Source organism: Triticum aestivum, chromosome 2D (genome assembly GCF_018294505.1).
Source record: "Triticum aestivum cultivar Chinese Spring chromosome 2D, IWGSC CS RefSeq v2.1, whole genome shotgun sequence".
NCBI lineage: Eukaryota > Viridiplantae > Streptophyta > Magnoliopsida > Poales > Poaceae > Triticum > Triticum aestivum.
In genome coordinates, this window is record NC_057799.1 from 656,163,007 (window position 1) to 656,179,591 (window position 16,585).

Below are 16,585 nucleotides of genomic sequence, written 5' to 3' on the forward strand. Positions count from 1 at the left end.
GCAACCGGCTGGAAACGATTGTGCAGTGTTTATTCAAACAAGTTTGGCTGCTGAGCTACTCATAGATTATGTGGACGAGGTATGTAATCTCGAGTCTGATCGGTTGTGGTCATGTTTTCCTTTAATGTGTCTTATTTTCTGACACTCGATGACTCGAACTTGTTTCACGTTAAATGAGATAGATGTGTATATCTTATGATGCAGAGGCCAGGATACTCCGGTTTACGAGAAAAGAAATGACCGTGCTTCTAGAATGAATTGTGAGGACAAGGCTTGTTTCTTTGTGTTTCCTCCCTCCGTCCGCGAATAATCGCACATTTTTCTAAGTTGGATAAAAAATATAGAAACGTGAGCAATTTGGAATTCCGACCAAAATTTGAAAACAGGAACATTTTTTGAAAACGTGAACAATTTTTGAATATGCGGACAGTCTATTGAATAAAATGAATAATTTTTGGAATTCTTAAAATTTGGAACATTTATTTCAAAATGCTAACAATTTTTGAAATTTTCAATTTGAAATAAAGAAGAAAAAACTAAAACCAGTAAAGAAACAATCAGAAAGAAATCACGTTTGAAAATTCAAATTAATGTTTGAGATTTTTTTTCTTTTTTTTTGGGGGGGGGGGGGGGGGGGGGTGTTAGATCTGTAGCGTGTGATAGTTCTTATAAACCTCAGCTGGTCGGCCCAGTCAGGGGTTGTTCCTGTGCGTCGTGCGCGAATCAGACACAAAGAGCGGCGTATAGGAGGTCCCAGGAAACCCCACCGCCACAGGCTTTTTACCCCCTTCTCCCTCGTCGTGTGTTTCACTTGTGCATTGTTTCTCCCCTAAAAAAACTTGTGCATTGTTTCTTCTGCATTTGTGCTTGGATATTTCGTCGGGGAAGATCGATGGATGGAGTAGTTCATCTCATGTATGTTGGCTGCCGAGTACGTATTACAGATCTAGCTGCAAGTGTACTTGTCTTCATCTATGATGGATGCCCATTATTTCACAGAAGAGTCAGCTGTGTCGCTGTCGTGCGCTAGACTTCTGCAATGTTTCGTCAGGGAAGATCGCATAGACCCGCTAATTTTCTATCATACAGAGTCATCGACACTAATTTTGCAGGACTCGAGTATTAGAAACAACTGGCTAACACAAATTTTCAGCTAGCTCCAGGATTGTGGTCAGCGGAAATCGGTGCATGATTGCGCTAGAAGGAAAAGTGACGGCTGGTTTCACTCAGGAATTTTCTACATCGACCAAAAAGGTCACGCAAGTGGTTTGGCTCTGAAGATAAAACGGTTGCCCAACGCCATACAAGTAGATTTTCCCGATTTATAATTATGAGATGGCAATATTTATTAAGTTGAAAAAAAGAGACCGACCCAAGGAAGCTTCTGTGCCACAGGTCGACTATCTTCATCAACATGCAAGACCGGAGTGGGTTTTTGGACTTTGAAAGCAGCCACACGACTGCGAGCAGGTGCTGTTAGACGAAGCTTCGAAGAAGCTGTTTCAACCTCAGCAAGACAAAGACTACACCACATTGTTCGGAGCTGGTCGAGATGAAAACTAGTTTATTGGCTACTAATGATGTTACGACCCAGCCACCCAGGGGTAAATTTTTAGTTTATTGTACTACAACTAATTGGTCTCTCTCGTCATGACTTCTCCTACAAGTACTACCTATTACTAACTCCTACCAGCCTGAGCTACATATTCATACAACCTGCACTGCAGCCTAGCCTTCTTCCCCCGCCCCTCGCTCAAAGTTAATTGTAGCCATGGATCCAGTTAGCATTGCTGCTGTAGGATGGGGCGTATCTGCTCTGCTCTAGGTTGGGTCGCCTCGCCCATCATCTCCAAGATCCTCACCAAAGGATTCGATTACCTTGGATATGACACAGCAAAGAAAATCTTGGTGCTGGAAAGGGTGATGCAAGTTGTCGAGACGAGCCCATACAGGCCTCGTCTAGAGAAGCTGTTCAAGGAGCTTAAATCTGCTTTCTATGAAGCCGAAGAAATCTTGGATGCTGTTGAGTATCACTGCCTTGAGAGACAGACCCAAGACGGCAAACTGCAGTCTTCTATGGACAAGTTCTGGTCTTCTGTCGCCAAGTTCTTCTCCCTAAAAAACGAGGTATTTATGTTGCTTCCATTTGTTTTGATTTCTCTCAGCCCTCCAGTTTTGCTCTTCCATGTACACATAGCGTTTCCACGGAATAAAGAGAGGTTTTGTAAAAAAAAAAATATTGTGCATGAACAAATGATACAGCCCACCCTCTCGTCGTCCTCACATACCAGATGCTCTCTTTAATTTCAGCCGCTATGACCGTCCTTTCTCCCGTGTGTTTCCTCTCTACCTCTTCATGATATCGTTTTTGTATACCTGCTCTTTTCCTTTTTCTTTAGTTCTGACAACTTTGGTTAGAATGGTCTGCAAACTCTAACATAAATATATAGTCTGTCCGGAATTACTTGTCATAAAAGTGGATGTATCCAGACATATTTTTAGTTTTAGATAAATCCATTTCTATCCATTTCCGCGACAAGTAATTTCGGACCGAGGGCATAGTAAACATAGTCTCTAAGAACAAGTTTTATGTTTTCACACTATCCATCTTCATCGGCATGCGACACCCCCCTCCCCCACCCCCGCGCCCCAACCCTCTCCTTTTTGCCAGTACGACCATTCTGATCGACCCTATTGTTGAATCCCTTAAGCTACCTTCTCATGGGCTTGGTCACAAGGCAATATTAGATGCCACAACGCCTCTTTTACTAAAGGAATCCGCCTTCAAACGCATTCCACAAAAAACAAAGTAGGACCCTATTTGAAGTGCAAGGAACTTGAGCCGAAAAAGAACATTCTATTTATAGGCGAGCCTATTCTTTAGCAGAATAATTTCTTATTAGAAGTCCTTTTTGGGGCTTAGTAGGACAGGCGTTTCATTCAGAGGAGCTTAGCTCATTTGACTACTCAAAGACTTAAAACACCAATGCAATACTAAGCTTTCCTTTCCTCAAGCTCATAAGTGCTGACAGCTTGACATTTTGTACAAATGTACAATGAATAGAATAATATTCTATTGGGCATGAACTGTCGCCCTTTAACAAGGGAAAAGCATGTTACTCCCCCGTCCTTACGTACACGACACAGTCGTTTTCTTGATTAAATTCAACCATCAGTTTTACCAACAATATATTTATTATATGTCATAACGGTTAAAAGGTACTCCCTCTGTCCCATAATATAAGAGCGTTTTTGACACTACATTAGTGTAAAAAATGCTCTTATATTATGGGACGGAGGAGGAGGAGCAGCTCGGACCGGGAGCGGCGACACCAACGGCATGCCTATTGCAGCGCAAAGGCGGGAGCTTACGGGCCTTTGAGGGCTCAGCCTGGCCTACGGGCTCACGGGCCTGGTATGCTCCTGCTATTGCGTCCGAACGGCTACCGTCGTTGATGGTGGAGGTTGAGCCCTCCTACGTGCTGGCGGTGTTGTTGCCTCTAGTCCCGGCTCCTCGTCTTCGGTGTGCAGACCTCACTTCGTGGTGCCGTGGTTAGACGGCGTGGAAGCTTCAAGACCATGTTGGCGCAAGGTGGTGGTCGGTTTGGTGGCGGGCTCCGGAGTGCCCGAGGTGAAGGTTGGGACCGGGAGAAATCCAGGTCGGCTTGACCGACACCGACGTGGTGGCGCCTGAGGTTGCCACCGGACCTTCCTGGAGGGCGTCGTGGGCTACCCTTCCTCTCTCCTCGTCGCGTACCGGGGGAAACCCTTGGCAGCAGCGTCGACATCGTCGCGTCCCTTCTTGGAGGTGTTGTTTGGTTCCAGCACTTCGGAGTCTAGGAGCTCGCTGGAAGATTTTTGGTGGGCGCAGTGGTCGCGAGGCTTCTTCGTTTTTTTGTTGATCCGCCGTTGTCGGCATTTGTTTATTTTGTTGTGTCTCTTTCGGTTCTTTTGGGCGTGTCTGTACTGCTTCCGCTCCAGCACTTACCGTTGGTTGTATTGGTTGGTTGCTTTGTAATATAAAGCGGGAAAAACCCTTTTTCGTAGATTGTCCTCCTCAAGAAATTATTACAATCAAATCATAAAAGAATATATCTGCGGACAAACAGTTATGCAAGCACAATCACAATGGAGCGATTATCACTACAACACGGGTGATGTTAGAAGGCGTTATATAATGCCTCTAAAAGTGCTTGAAATGCCTTCTCTTCTATTTGGGGGCGTTTATGGAAAACGCTAGAATTTTTTTATTTTTCTTAGATGAAAAAAAACGCTAGAATTGATCGTGAAGGGAAAGAGTAAAGAAGGCATTTTAGAATAACGCCTCAAAAGCTCGCTGGCGTTTTCACATACTGCCGCTAAGTGAAAGTTCGCTGGCGTTTTCACATAGTGCTAGCTCGTCCGGCGCTTATTCTGTAAGCAGTATGGGACTAAGTAAACTGACTAACATGAGCTCACGCATGAGAGAAAAAATTAACTCTGAATCGTCGTCCGCAGAAAACAAGGATTCGAAGACAGCGTCGACTGAAGACCATGCATGGTTGCTTAGATAAAACTGCATATTATTCAACCATCTAAACAGAGAGGCATATGCATGCATGTCCCTCTCGACAGGAGGCATGCATCACCTACGCATTGCCGGCGGCCCAACGATGCCGGGAAGCCATGCGCGTCAGCGCCTTTCTCATGCATGGCTGCATCAGCTCGGTCACCGGCTAACCTTCTGACCGCGCCTGTCGCATTAGTGGAAAATAGAGTTTTGGTTGGAGCCTGGCCAGCCCATTAGTCCCGGTTCAGTCAAAAACCGGAACCCATGGAGGCATACGTCCCGGTTCGTGCGCCCAGAGGCCCGACCGAGCCTCGGGAGGCATTTGTCCCGGTTCATGTGGATCCGATGGTCCCGCGCTGCCGTCCCCGCAGGCACTGCAACAGTCCAGCCAGAAGTGAGTCCAGCGCCGGCCGCGCGGCTGTCTGCGTGTGGCCGCCGATGAGGCGACTTAAAAAACGCCTCCAATCCATGTCCGTTCAGTGGCGATTTGAAAAAATGCCTTGAAAGCTCCTTCCAATCCGAGGCATTTTCTCAAGACGCCTTCCTATATACGGGGATTTGAGGCAAAGTGGAAAAACACCTTCCTATATACACGGATTTGAGGCGAATCCCAAAAATGCCTTCTTATATACAATTTGAAGGCATTTATAAGGACGCCTGTACTAAAACGCCTCCTAATAACAACCGTGGTGTAGTGTATAGATCTGAACAAAAATTGCAAAGGATTATATACAATTCACAAACAGCACTCACCAAACAGTTGTTATTCTAGTATAAAATAGGTCGACTGCATTTCATTTATCTTTAGGAAATACAATTAATCATATACAGATGAAAATGCCCCGAAGACTTTCCCATCAGCTCTCAAGGTATGTGGATTTGGATCATTCACCACGTCAAATAAATTGCCATCGATCGGCGTGTATGAAAATACTCTGCTAACAGAGATGTTTTAGAAAGTTATAGCACTATCATTTAGGAGCTAGAGCTACAGATCCGAGCAATCATATATATCAAAATTCAAGCCATCCAGGTGGACACCAATTCAGTTGTTCTTGGTGAAGATGCTGCGTTCGTCTAGTGATTAGTCGGAAATAATTAGCCGACAAGAAACACATCCATGCTAAGTCAAACGGTTGGCATTTCTTTGGATCTTTGATCACATGCTGTATTTTTGTGCCAATCCATTGGCCAGATAGGATGTGGCCTAAACCTTCGCCGAAATGTTTTGCAAGCCAAAATCTAGAAAGTTTGGACAGAAGCAAACTAAGCTTTGCCTCATAAGCCACAAGAAAAGGTCAGGGGATATGTAGTAGTACAGATGGGTCCCTTCTCTAGGATTCACCAACATGGATAGAGCAATTCCAACACGGCGACACAAATGGTCTGCGTGCGTCCGTTTGTGTCGGCACGGTCTAATGCGCCAACCCAAACTCAAAAGCGGTCCGCTCGCTAGACACATTTCAGGTCCAAATTTGCGCTCGGTTTGTGTCCAGGCGGACACGAGATAGACGCATCAGACGCCGGAGGAGGGGGCATTCGCGGCATGCGAGAGTGCATTCCCGTGGGCTGGGCCACCGCTACCCTTCATCGACATGACTGGCGGCGACGCCGGCCTAGGGCAGCGTGTGGGCACGTTTTTTTAATGTTATGTGTAATTATGTTTATTTCAGCCGCAAGTTTTTGAAAAAAATTGGACGTGGGGAAATGGGTCGGCCACCCGTGGGCGCATCGGCTGAACCAAACCAAAAAGTGGACACACCCGTCCGCTCGGCGCCCAAACGGACAACACACGCGTCTGTCTAGGTCTGCGCGTTGGAGTTGCTCTTAGTGCTAGTAACAAAGACAACGAACTGAGGCTCCTTCCCCCTCCCATCCACCCTCCCGCGTCATATCTGCAAGCGACGGGAGGGGGGCCATAGCACCACCGACCTTGGGCCCCTTCCCCTTTCTCTGTCCTCGTCACCGCCTAGGTGCACCATCGGGAAGAGCTAGGCCGACGGGGTCTTCCGCCCCCCCCCCCCCCCCCCCACTCGTCAAATCTGACGTAGGTTGGCCGCGTTGGGCAGCGGCAGCGTAGTGTCGGGCTTGGGCGGTGGGGTCACGGTTGTCTGATCCTTGCGTGGTGGGCTTTGTTAGATGTGTATAGTTCCTTCCTGTACATCCCCATTATATAAGGGGCTTTTCTGCACTTTACCACATTTGTATATGTACTGGCCTTTGGCCCTCAGTAAAGCTAGTTGCTGATTATCCAACATGGTATCAGATGCCAGGCTAGCCTCTCCCTCTCGCACGCTGCAACTGCGTGCGCCTTGTACCTAGCCTGCTCGTCTCCGGCCGCCGTGGCCTGTCTCTGGCCGTCTCCCCTCCCGTTCCCGGCCTGGAATCGCTGCTCCGTTGCCTTCTCCGTCCGGCAGGAGCTGTCTCCGGCTCGTTTGGGCCTCCTACCCGCTGCTGCCGCCATAGCAGCAGTCCGGTCGCTACCCCGTCGGGTCGCCGCTGCCTCTGACCTGCTCGGCCGCCGGCGTCCCGGCCCGGTGTCGCGCCGTCGCCGCCCTTTTCTCGTTCGGCCGTTGCCGCCCCAGGCCCAGCCGTTGCCGCTTCCTTCCGGTCCAGTTCCGCTGACCTCCCGGCTCCCTTTCGGTCGGCTTGATGCTCGGGATTTGCAGCAGGCGCGAGCGCGGCTCGTCCCTGCTTCCCGAGCGAGCGGCGCTCGATTGGCCCGGCCGCAGGCGCGAGCGAGCGCTCCTTTACCTCGATCGCTCGATCCGATCCAGATCGAGTCTCCCTTGTCCGTTGACTCCAAAAAAGGCAGAGAAACAGAAGGGAGACTTCCTCATGTCTTCTTCGGGCTATGTCGCTGTCCCTCAGTGCTCGGTGATCTTCGAAGGCACCTATGCTGAGTTTGCGGGTTTCATACGTATCCATATGCGGGGCCTTCTACCGTGGGGCGTTCTCTCTGGCGAGGTTCCCTGTCCGCCCTGCCCTGTTGCTCCGGTGGCTCCTACCCCGACGGTACCGCCGGCGATTGTTGCTGACGCTTCTCAGGCTGATCGGGATGCAGCCAAGGCTCTTGATGATGCTGTGGTTGATGCTTATGATCAGCATGTCTCCGCCTATTCTAATGCTCTTTCCGTCTATCGGGATGATCTATCTGCTTACACTCAGTGGTGCAATGATGATGCTCGAGCTGCTGCTGTTCTCACTGTGAGTGTTCTCCCTCGGTTTGCTTCGGAGTTCATGGGACTCGGCATAGTTGCAGCGATGTTGTCTTATCTCTGTCAGCGCTATCAGCCCTCTGGTGATGCTCTCTACCTATCTGTGGTGCGTCAGGAGCACGCACTCCAGCAAGGTGATTCCTTTGTTGATGAGTTCTATTTATAGTGCTCTGCCATCTAGCGCCAGCTTGACTCTCTTCGGATGATTGTTTGTGGAACTTGCCGTTGCTGTCAGACTACTCGGTCTGATCTGGAGTTTCAGCGGGCTCATGAGTTCGTATCTCGTCTCCGGTCTGAGTTTGAGCCTCGATGTGCTCACTTGCTTGCTCGCGGTCGTGTTCCTATCTCGGAGGTACTTGCTGAGCTTCGTGCTGAGGAGACCCGCCTTCTCTCTGCTGGGTTGCTTCTGGTTCCGTCAGTGTTGGCCGCCCTAGCTCCTCCGTCGTCTGCTCGCCTCATCGCTCCGCCGCTCCTGCCTAATCCTCCAGGGGGTGAGACGTCCTCCTTATGCTGAGAAGGGCACGTCGTGCTGTGACACCGTCTGTGGTTAGTGCTCCCGGTCAGGTCACCCAGAGTCTGATAGTTGCCAGAAGAAGTGAGACCAGAGGCGCTCCTCTTCCAGCGGGACTACTGTGTCTTCCTCGACTCTGTCACTCACTGACCAGGACATTGTACGCCTCAAGCGTCTACTTGCTTCCTCCGTCTCTTCATCGACTGGTTCCGCTGCTGCTGTGAGTGCATCCCCTTCTCCACCACTGCCAGCATCTACACAGTCAGGTACATCTTCATGGGTTCTGGATTCTGGAGCCTCCTTTCATATGTCTTTTGATTCTTCCGCGTTGTCTTCTCTCCGACCTCTTGATTCACCTGTTAATGTTCTTACTGGCGATGGCACACCTCTTCCTGTTGCTAGTCGTGGTATTCTTTCCACTCCATCTTTTTCTGTTCCGACTGTTTCACATGTTCCTCGCCTTACCATGAATCTTTTTTCCGCTGCCCAACTTACTGATTCTGGTTGTCGCGTCATTCTTGATACCGACTCTTGCTCCATTCAGGATCGTCGCACCAAGGCTTTGGTTGGTGCTGGCCCCCGGCGCCGTGAGTCAGAGGGCCTTTGGGAGGTTGACTGGCTGTGTGTTCCTTCCGCTGCCACCACTCCTGCCAGCTCTCATGCTCTTGCTGCATCTTCGTCTGTGTCCTTCCAGCAGTGGCATCATCGCCTTGGTCACCTCTGTGGCTCTCGCTTGTCATCCTTAGTGCGTCAGGGCCTCTTGGGGTCTGTATCTGGGGATGTATCTTTACATTGTAATGGTTTTAGACTTGGCAAACAGACCCAGTTACCTTATCGTTGTTACAGTGATGAGCACAAGGGCTATCGTTGTTGGGATCCTATTGGTCGTCGCTTGCGCATCTCGCGTGATGTGACCTTTGACGAGTCTCGCTCTTACTACCCACGTCCTTCTTCCTCGAGCTTCTCTGTGGACGATATTTTTTTATTCTCCTTCCCGATACACCCTGTTATGTGCCTCATGTTTCCCCTCTTCATCTTGCACCTCTCATTCAGTCTAATTCACCACCGACACCATCTTCCCCATCCTCCTCATCCACCTCTCCACCGTCCTCTCCAGTCCGCCGCCCTCTCTCACCGTTTCCTCTCCACTATACTCGTCGCCCTCGTACTGAGAGTACTTCCCCTGACGCGCCTTCCACCTCTGGTGCACCTCCCTTCACACCTCCCCCGGTTCATAACCTCCATGCTCGGCCTCGCCCTCCGCCTGATCGCTATTCTCCTAATCAATACGGTCTCTCTGTTATTGCTGAGCCCACTTCCTATCGGACTGCCATGACTCAGCCTGAATGGCAGCTTGCGATGGCCGAAGAGCTTGCTGCCCTTGAGCACTCTGGCACATGGGATCTGGTTTCCCTCCCTTCCGGTATTCGTCCCATCACCTACAAATGGGTCTACAAGATTACGATCGCTCTGATGGTTCTCTTGAGCGCTACAAAGCGCGTCTTGTGGCCCGTGGTTTTCAGCAGGAGCAGGGACGCGATTATGATGAGACATTCGCTCCTGTGGCCCACATGACCATTGTCCGCACTCTCCTTGTTGTGGCTTCTGTTCGTCATTGTCCAATCTCTCAACTTGATGTTCAGAACGCCTTTCTCAATGGCGAGTTGTGTGAGGAGGTTTATATGCAGCCACCACCGGGGTACTATGCTCCTGATGGTATGGTTTGTAGACTCCGCCGCTCCCTCTATGGTCTTAAACAGGCCCCTCGCGCCTGGTTTGAGCGCTTCGCCTCAGTGGTGACTGCCGCTGGTTTCTTGCCCAGTGACCATGATCCCGCATTGTTTGTTCACATATCTCCTCGTGGTTGGACTCTTCTCCTTCTCTATGTTCATGACATGACCATCACTGGTGACGACTCTGACTACATTGCCTTTGTTAAGGCTCGCCTTCGCCACCAATTCCTCATGACTGATCTTGGTCCACTTTGCTATTTTCTTGGGATTGAGATCTCCTTGACCTCTGATAGCTTCTACATCTCCCAAGAAAAATATATTCAGGATCTTCTTGCTCGCGCAGCTCTCGGTGATGAGCACACAATTGTGACTCCTATGGAGCTCAACGTTCAGCTTTGTGCCTCTGATGGTGACCCTCTTCCTAATCCCACTCGCTATCGTCACCTTGTTGGCAGTCTTGTCTATCTTGCTGTTACGCGTCCTGACATCTCTTATCCTGTCCACATCCTGAGTCGGTTTGTTTCAGCCCCCACCTCTGTTCAATATAGTCATCTCCTCCGTGTTTTACGATATCTTCGTGACACAATCTCTCAGCCCCTTTTCTTTCCCCGCTCCAGCTCTCTTGAGCTCCAGGCCTACTCTGATGTTACCTAGGCTAGTGATCCCTCTGATCAACGCTCGTTGTCTGCTTATTGTGTCTTTCTTGGTGGCTCTCTTATTGCCTGGAAGACAAAGAAACAAACTGCAGTTTCTCGCTCGAGTACAACAGCTGACTTGCGAGCCATGGCTATGTTGACGGCTGAGGTGATCTGGTTACGATGGTTACTTGAGGATTTTGGTGTGTCTGCTACTACCTCGACTCCCTTACTGTCAGACAGTACTGGTGCTATCAGTATTGCGCGTGATCCGGTGAAGCATGAGCTCACCAAGTACATCGGTGTCGATGCTCACTTTGTGCGTGCTGCTGTGCAGGATCAGAATCTCGCTCTTCACTATGTGCCCTTTGAGTTACACTTCTTCACGAAGGCACAGACTCGAGCGTAGCATGGCTTTTTCCTCTCCAAACTCAGTGGTGTTGATCCACCATGAGTTTGAGGTGGGGTGTTAGATGTGTATAGTTCCTTCCTGTACATCCCCATTTGTATAAGGAGCTTTTCTTCACTTTACCACATCTGTATATGTACTAGCCTTTGGCCCTCAGTAAAGCTAGTTGCTGATTATCCAACAGGCTTCACAGGGTGGTCGGCCGTGGTGGCGGCGCAATGTCGGGCTTGGTTGGCGGGGTCGCGGTCGTCTGATGCTTGCTGGGCTTCGCAGGGTAGTCGGCCGTGTCGGCAGTGGCTCCAATTCGGCCAGATCCGAGTGTCCCTTCTTGTGGGCGGCTCAGACGCCACCGGTGGGGCTCTTTAGGCGCTCCCGGGAGGTGGCCGCCTCGGGCATGGTGTTGGCAGCCAGGAGCGCTCGCTTGACACCTAGCCTTGACTTGGGGACATGCCATTCGCGAGCTTGTTGTGGCCCGGATCTATGGCCCAACGGGGCTCTCCGGCCTATGTTGGGAGGCACAACCAGGGGCTACTGTCACCATCCTCCTGGTGCGGTGGGCACGACAAGGGGTGTCGCGGCTGGGGTCATCCTGGCCGAGGGCCCCACACCTACCCAGCTCTGGGCAGGGTGGGGCGATGATCCGGAGTCGTGGTCGTGGCCGCTGTCTTCCACTTGTGGTCGGTGTTCCCGTTGTCGAGTGGCCTTCCTTCTTTCGGCCTCGTGGTTGACAGGTGAGGGGCGCCGGTAGTGTTGTGGTGTGCCATCTTTGGTGAGCTTATTAATGTCGGCTTGTGGTGTCACATGGTGGTGGGTTCTCATTTGACGTCGAGGCGGTGGCCTCAGGTGGCGGTCCGTCAAGTCGGCTTCTCAACAAGCGTCTTGGCGGCGGCGGCGGTGGCATTGTTTGGTCGTGTGGACGGCGGAGGATGCTAAGTTGGGTGATCCTAGTGTCGGTGGTGCTTTGGCACTGGTGGTGCCCAGATCGTGTTCTAGTGGTCTGGCTTGGTAGTGACATGTTCACCTCGGTGTGGGCTGGTGCTCGGGAGGCCTAGTGTGGCGTGGAAGAGTGCAACAAGGTCCGGCGATTTTCCTTGGAGCGAACTTTCATCTTTGTTGGTAGTTTAGGTAGCTTTGTGTTAGGGTGTGGATCCTCCTATTTTCTTGTTTTTCTTTGATCTGCTTTGTAAGAGGGTCTCCTCATCACCTTGTATCTCTTTGGTCGTGGTCCTTTATATATAAAGCGGGGCCGAAGTAATTTTTGGTAGGATTCACCAACATCATGAGAACAAAGCACGAAAATATAGTAATACGGTAGTAGAGAATGTTAATTCCTCTTGTACCCAATGTTATCTCTTGTATACCGTGATTCTTGCCCATGAGTATTCTCTTAGGCTTCCCTTTGCGAAACAAAATTCCTTCTTCCAAATTACCAAACTTCTAGCTCATGAGTATGTTCATATAGTGTGTGCAGGATGTGCGTGCACACATGCGTGTGCATGATGGTGTTGACAGACGGACATGTGTGTGTGGTTTCTGTGTGACTGCCTTGTGTTCTCTGCAAAACTAGGCTTTTGGCAAGTCAGTCTAGATCCCTTGGCGTATTTTTTTTAAAGTATATCGGAGAGTAGACGAATTCCCTATATTACATTAGTCTTTTTTCTTTATTTAGTGTCAGGATAGTTTGTGTGAAGATAAAATCTCTCTTCTCTAATGGCCACCTACAATTTTTTTGAAAGATTTCTCGCTTGTTATTTGGTGTCTCGCAGGAGAGTGGCATGTCAAAGAAAAAGTTGATAGAGAGCCTCAAGAAGATAGAAGACAATATAAATGAAGCACACCAAATTTTGGATAAGCTTAACTTGTCAAGCATAAATGATGGAAATAGAAGACATGTAATGGATGTTAATCGTCCTACTACCGCAGTTTCTCCCCAGAAGGTATTTGGTCGAGATAATGACCGCGACAAGATCATAGTAATGCTTCATGAAAATGAAGGTGGTGTTCAACCAAGCACCAGCAACAGTCTATGCTTTTCTGTAATTGGCATACATGGAGTTGGTGGGTCAGGGAAATCTACCCTTGCACAATTGGTTTATGCCCATGAGGAGAAAGACAAGAAAGACAACAAGGAAGGTCACTTCGACCTGGTTATGTGGGTCCATGTCTCTCAGAGTTTTAGTGTGGGCGACATCTTCAAGGAGTTGTATGAGGCAGCTTCAGAGCCTAAGGTTGCATGCCCTCAATTTCATAACCTGAATACCTTGGAAAAGGAATTGGAGAGGAAACTAGATGGAAAAAGATTCCTTCTAGTACTAGATGATGTCTGGTGCAACAAGGATGTCGGTAACGAGGAGCTACCAAAGTTACTTTCTCCACTGAAGAAAGGAAAGAGAGGAAGCAAGATCCTAGTGACAACTCGAAGTAAATTTCCATTGTCGGATCTAGGTCCCGGTGTGCGACATACTGCAATGCCAATAAATGAGGTTAATGATACTGCCTTCTTCGAGCTATTCATGCACTATGCCCTCGAAGAAGGCCAAGACTAGAGCCTGTTCAAGACCATTGGTGAGGAGATTGCAGAAAAGCTGAAGGGGTCACCTCTAGCAGCTAGGACAGTGGGAGGAAACTTACGTCGACGACCAGATGTCAACCACTGGAGAAGTGTCGGAGATCAAGACCTTTTCAAGGTATGGGGAGGGCCTCTGTGGTGGAGCTACTATCAGCTTGGTGAGCAGGCTAGGCGTTGTTTTGCTTACTGCAGTATCTTCCCTAGGAGACATCACTTGTACCGTGATGAATTAGTTAGACTGTGGGTGGCAGAAGGGTTCATAAGAAGCACAGATGAAGGGATCGATATTGAAGATGCTGGTCAGGAAATCTTTAATGAGCTATTGTCAGTCTCGTTTCTTCAAGCAGGAGGCCAGGACTGGGACTATTACATCACGTGTAGAAAGGAATACTATTTAGTTCATGATCTGCTGCATGATTTAGGAGAGGTAGTAGCTGGAAGTGACTGCATCAGAATTGACAATAACACGAGCCAAAAAGGAGGAGGATGGACAGGTGATGTTCCCCGAGACGTCCGCCATCTTTTTGTTCAGAGTTATGATGCAGCATTGATTACTGAGAAGATTCTTGAGTTGGGAAATTTACACACTCTTGTCATTTATAGTGTTGGAAGGGATACACCAGTTGGGGAAATAGTCATTAAGAAAATACTCAAGAGTCTGCCGAAACTGCGGGTTCTAGCAATTGCTTCGAGTCTGGAAACAGGTGCATTTATTTTTAGACCAAGTATATTGTTTGTCCCGGAATCTATTAGTAAATTAAAACATCTACGCTATCTTGCTTTTCGGACAAATTGTGAATGCAAAGTAATTTTACCAAGCAGTCTAAACCAGCTTTACCAGATGCAGCTGCTAGATTTTGGTCGATGCAATGATTTGGTATTGTCCTGTGGTGATCTTATCAACTTGCGGCATGTATTCAGCGGTCCCGCATTGCGAATTTCAAACATCAGTACGCTTGTCTCACTCCAAACAATTCCAGAATTCAAAGTAAGTTATGAACAAGGGCACGAGGCAAAGCAGTTGGGGTACCTAAACAGGCTCAGCGGCAAACTGATTATCTCTGGTCTCGGAAATGTTCAAAGCAGAGAGGAAGCTCTTGAATTCGATCTAGCTGCCAAGAAACGGCTCACAGGTCTATCATTATATGCAAGTCCAGGAGTTGCAGCAGAGGTACTTGAGGGCCTCTGTCCTCCCGTGGGGATTGAAAAACTAGAAATCACTGGCTACGGAGGTTTGGTATACCCAAACTGGATGGTGTGCAGGCAAAATGGTGGACCAGAGAAGCTGCAAGAACTTGAGGGTTTCATTCAGCTTCGTTCGCTCAAGCTGTCGTACTGCAGCTGGAATGCCTTGCCAGGCAATATGGAGCACCTCAGCTCGCTCGAATCACTATACATTGATGGATGTTTGAATGTGCGGTCGGTTCCAACGCTACCACAGTCTCTTGAGGATTTTGCACTCTCGGACTGCAACGATGGGTTTATGAAGTCTTGTGAAACAGATGGACACCCAAACTGGCAAAAGATTCAACACATCCCCAGGAAAAGGTTTATGTGGCCCCGCAAGTAAGAACAGAGTCCCCTTTATTTTGTTGCATTCTTTTTTCCATTTTGGAGCGTTGCTTCAGGAAGTAGTTATGTTTGCGACTTAATACATCTACTATATGTTTGCCTTGCAGATTATGATTATAATTTGGTCTGACGAGGGGTTGGAATCAGAGCGAGAAGGACGGTATTATCAGTTTCTGGTATGTAATTTGCAGAAGGACTCTCTTCTGCCATCCGCCTCTGCTTGGAGTTGGAGCACGCAAGATTTGGCAAATTTTCAAAGTTTTTTTTTGTCCCATTTCCATTTCTGTATTTTGTATACTATTATATAAACAGTTGAGTGCATGTTCCTGAATCTGTATCCTGCGATCCCTGACGGAAACATGTGGTTCCCCTGTTGAATATATCGATGCCTTCTTCATTTCAAAGAAAAAAGAATATATCGTTGCCTTGTTGGAGTCTTGAGGATGCAACCCAGCAGCTAAAACATGCAATTCCCCTGTTGCATTCCAAGAACAATATGACTCTTTTTTTTAGCAGTTAGAACAATATGACTCACTAGGCCTAAAATTGCATATTTTGCCCACAAGAGATATATACTAATAATAAACCTGGAGACAGATTCAGGTTGATATTTAGCAGTAAGTTGTGATTTTTTATAGTAATAATATAATAAAACCAGAGTTGGTAAGTGTTGATTTGTTTTAACACCAGCTACAGAAATCCCTAGCCTGGGGACAGATTCAGGTTATTATGGGCGTGTTTGGTTGCAGTCTTGAATAGTACCCGCGTTGCATACAGATCTCAACCCAGCCTAGCTCTAAAAAACAGCCTCATATGCGACATCTGCGAGTTGTTTGGTTGCCTACATATGGACTTCCTGCATTAGGGGATCAACTTTGGCATGTTGTTTGGTTACCTGCATTGTCTCGGCGCATGCAACTACACACTGTTTGATTGCCCGCATGAGGTATGATTAAGAGCTAGCACTTGCACTTAGCACACAGGGTTAAGAGCTAGCAGAGGAAGAGGGAGAAGAAATGCAGTGTGCTTCGGACCATGGCGACTGCGGTGTATAGTGGTCGTGGCGCCGTGTCCGACATGACGAGCATGGAGTCGTGGACAAGCGACCCCGTCGGCGGCACCGCGAGCGACACCGTCGGCGAACTAGTTGCGGTGCTCGCGCTAAGACAGTGGACAGAGGAGGAGAATGTAGTGCTTGCGACATGGTATCCTCAGTGCAGTGGACGAGAGAGGAGGCCGAGATGATCGACGCCGGAAACGACTCCAGTGTAGTAGGGCGAGAGAGAGGAGGCCAAGATGATTGACCCCGTCGGCGGCGCGGCGAACTGCAGTGTGCACAAAGGCAGAGGATACAGGAAAGCAGTGTGCGCGCCATTGCGGCGTCAGTGC

General features: G+C 48.8%; 1 pseudogene; it reads left to right on the forward strand.

The window, feature by feature from the left end:
• The first annotated feature begins 1,492 nt into the window (after positions 1 to 1,492).
• Positions 1,493 to 15,586, forward strand: LOC123055444 (putative disease resistance RPP13-like protein 1; annotated as a pseudogene).
• Positions 15,587 to 16,585: the final 999 nt, after the last annotated feature.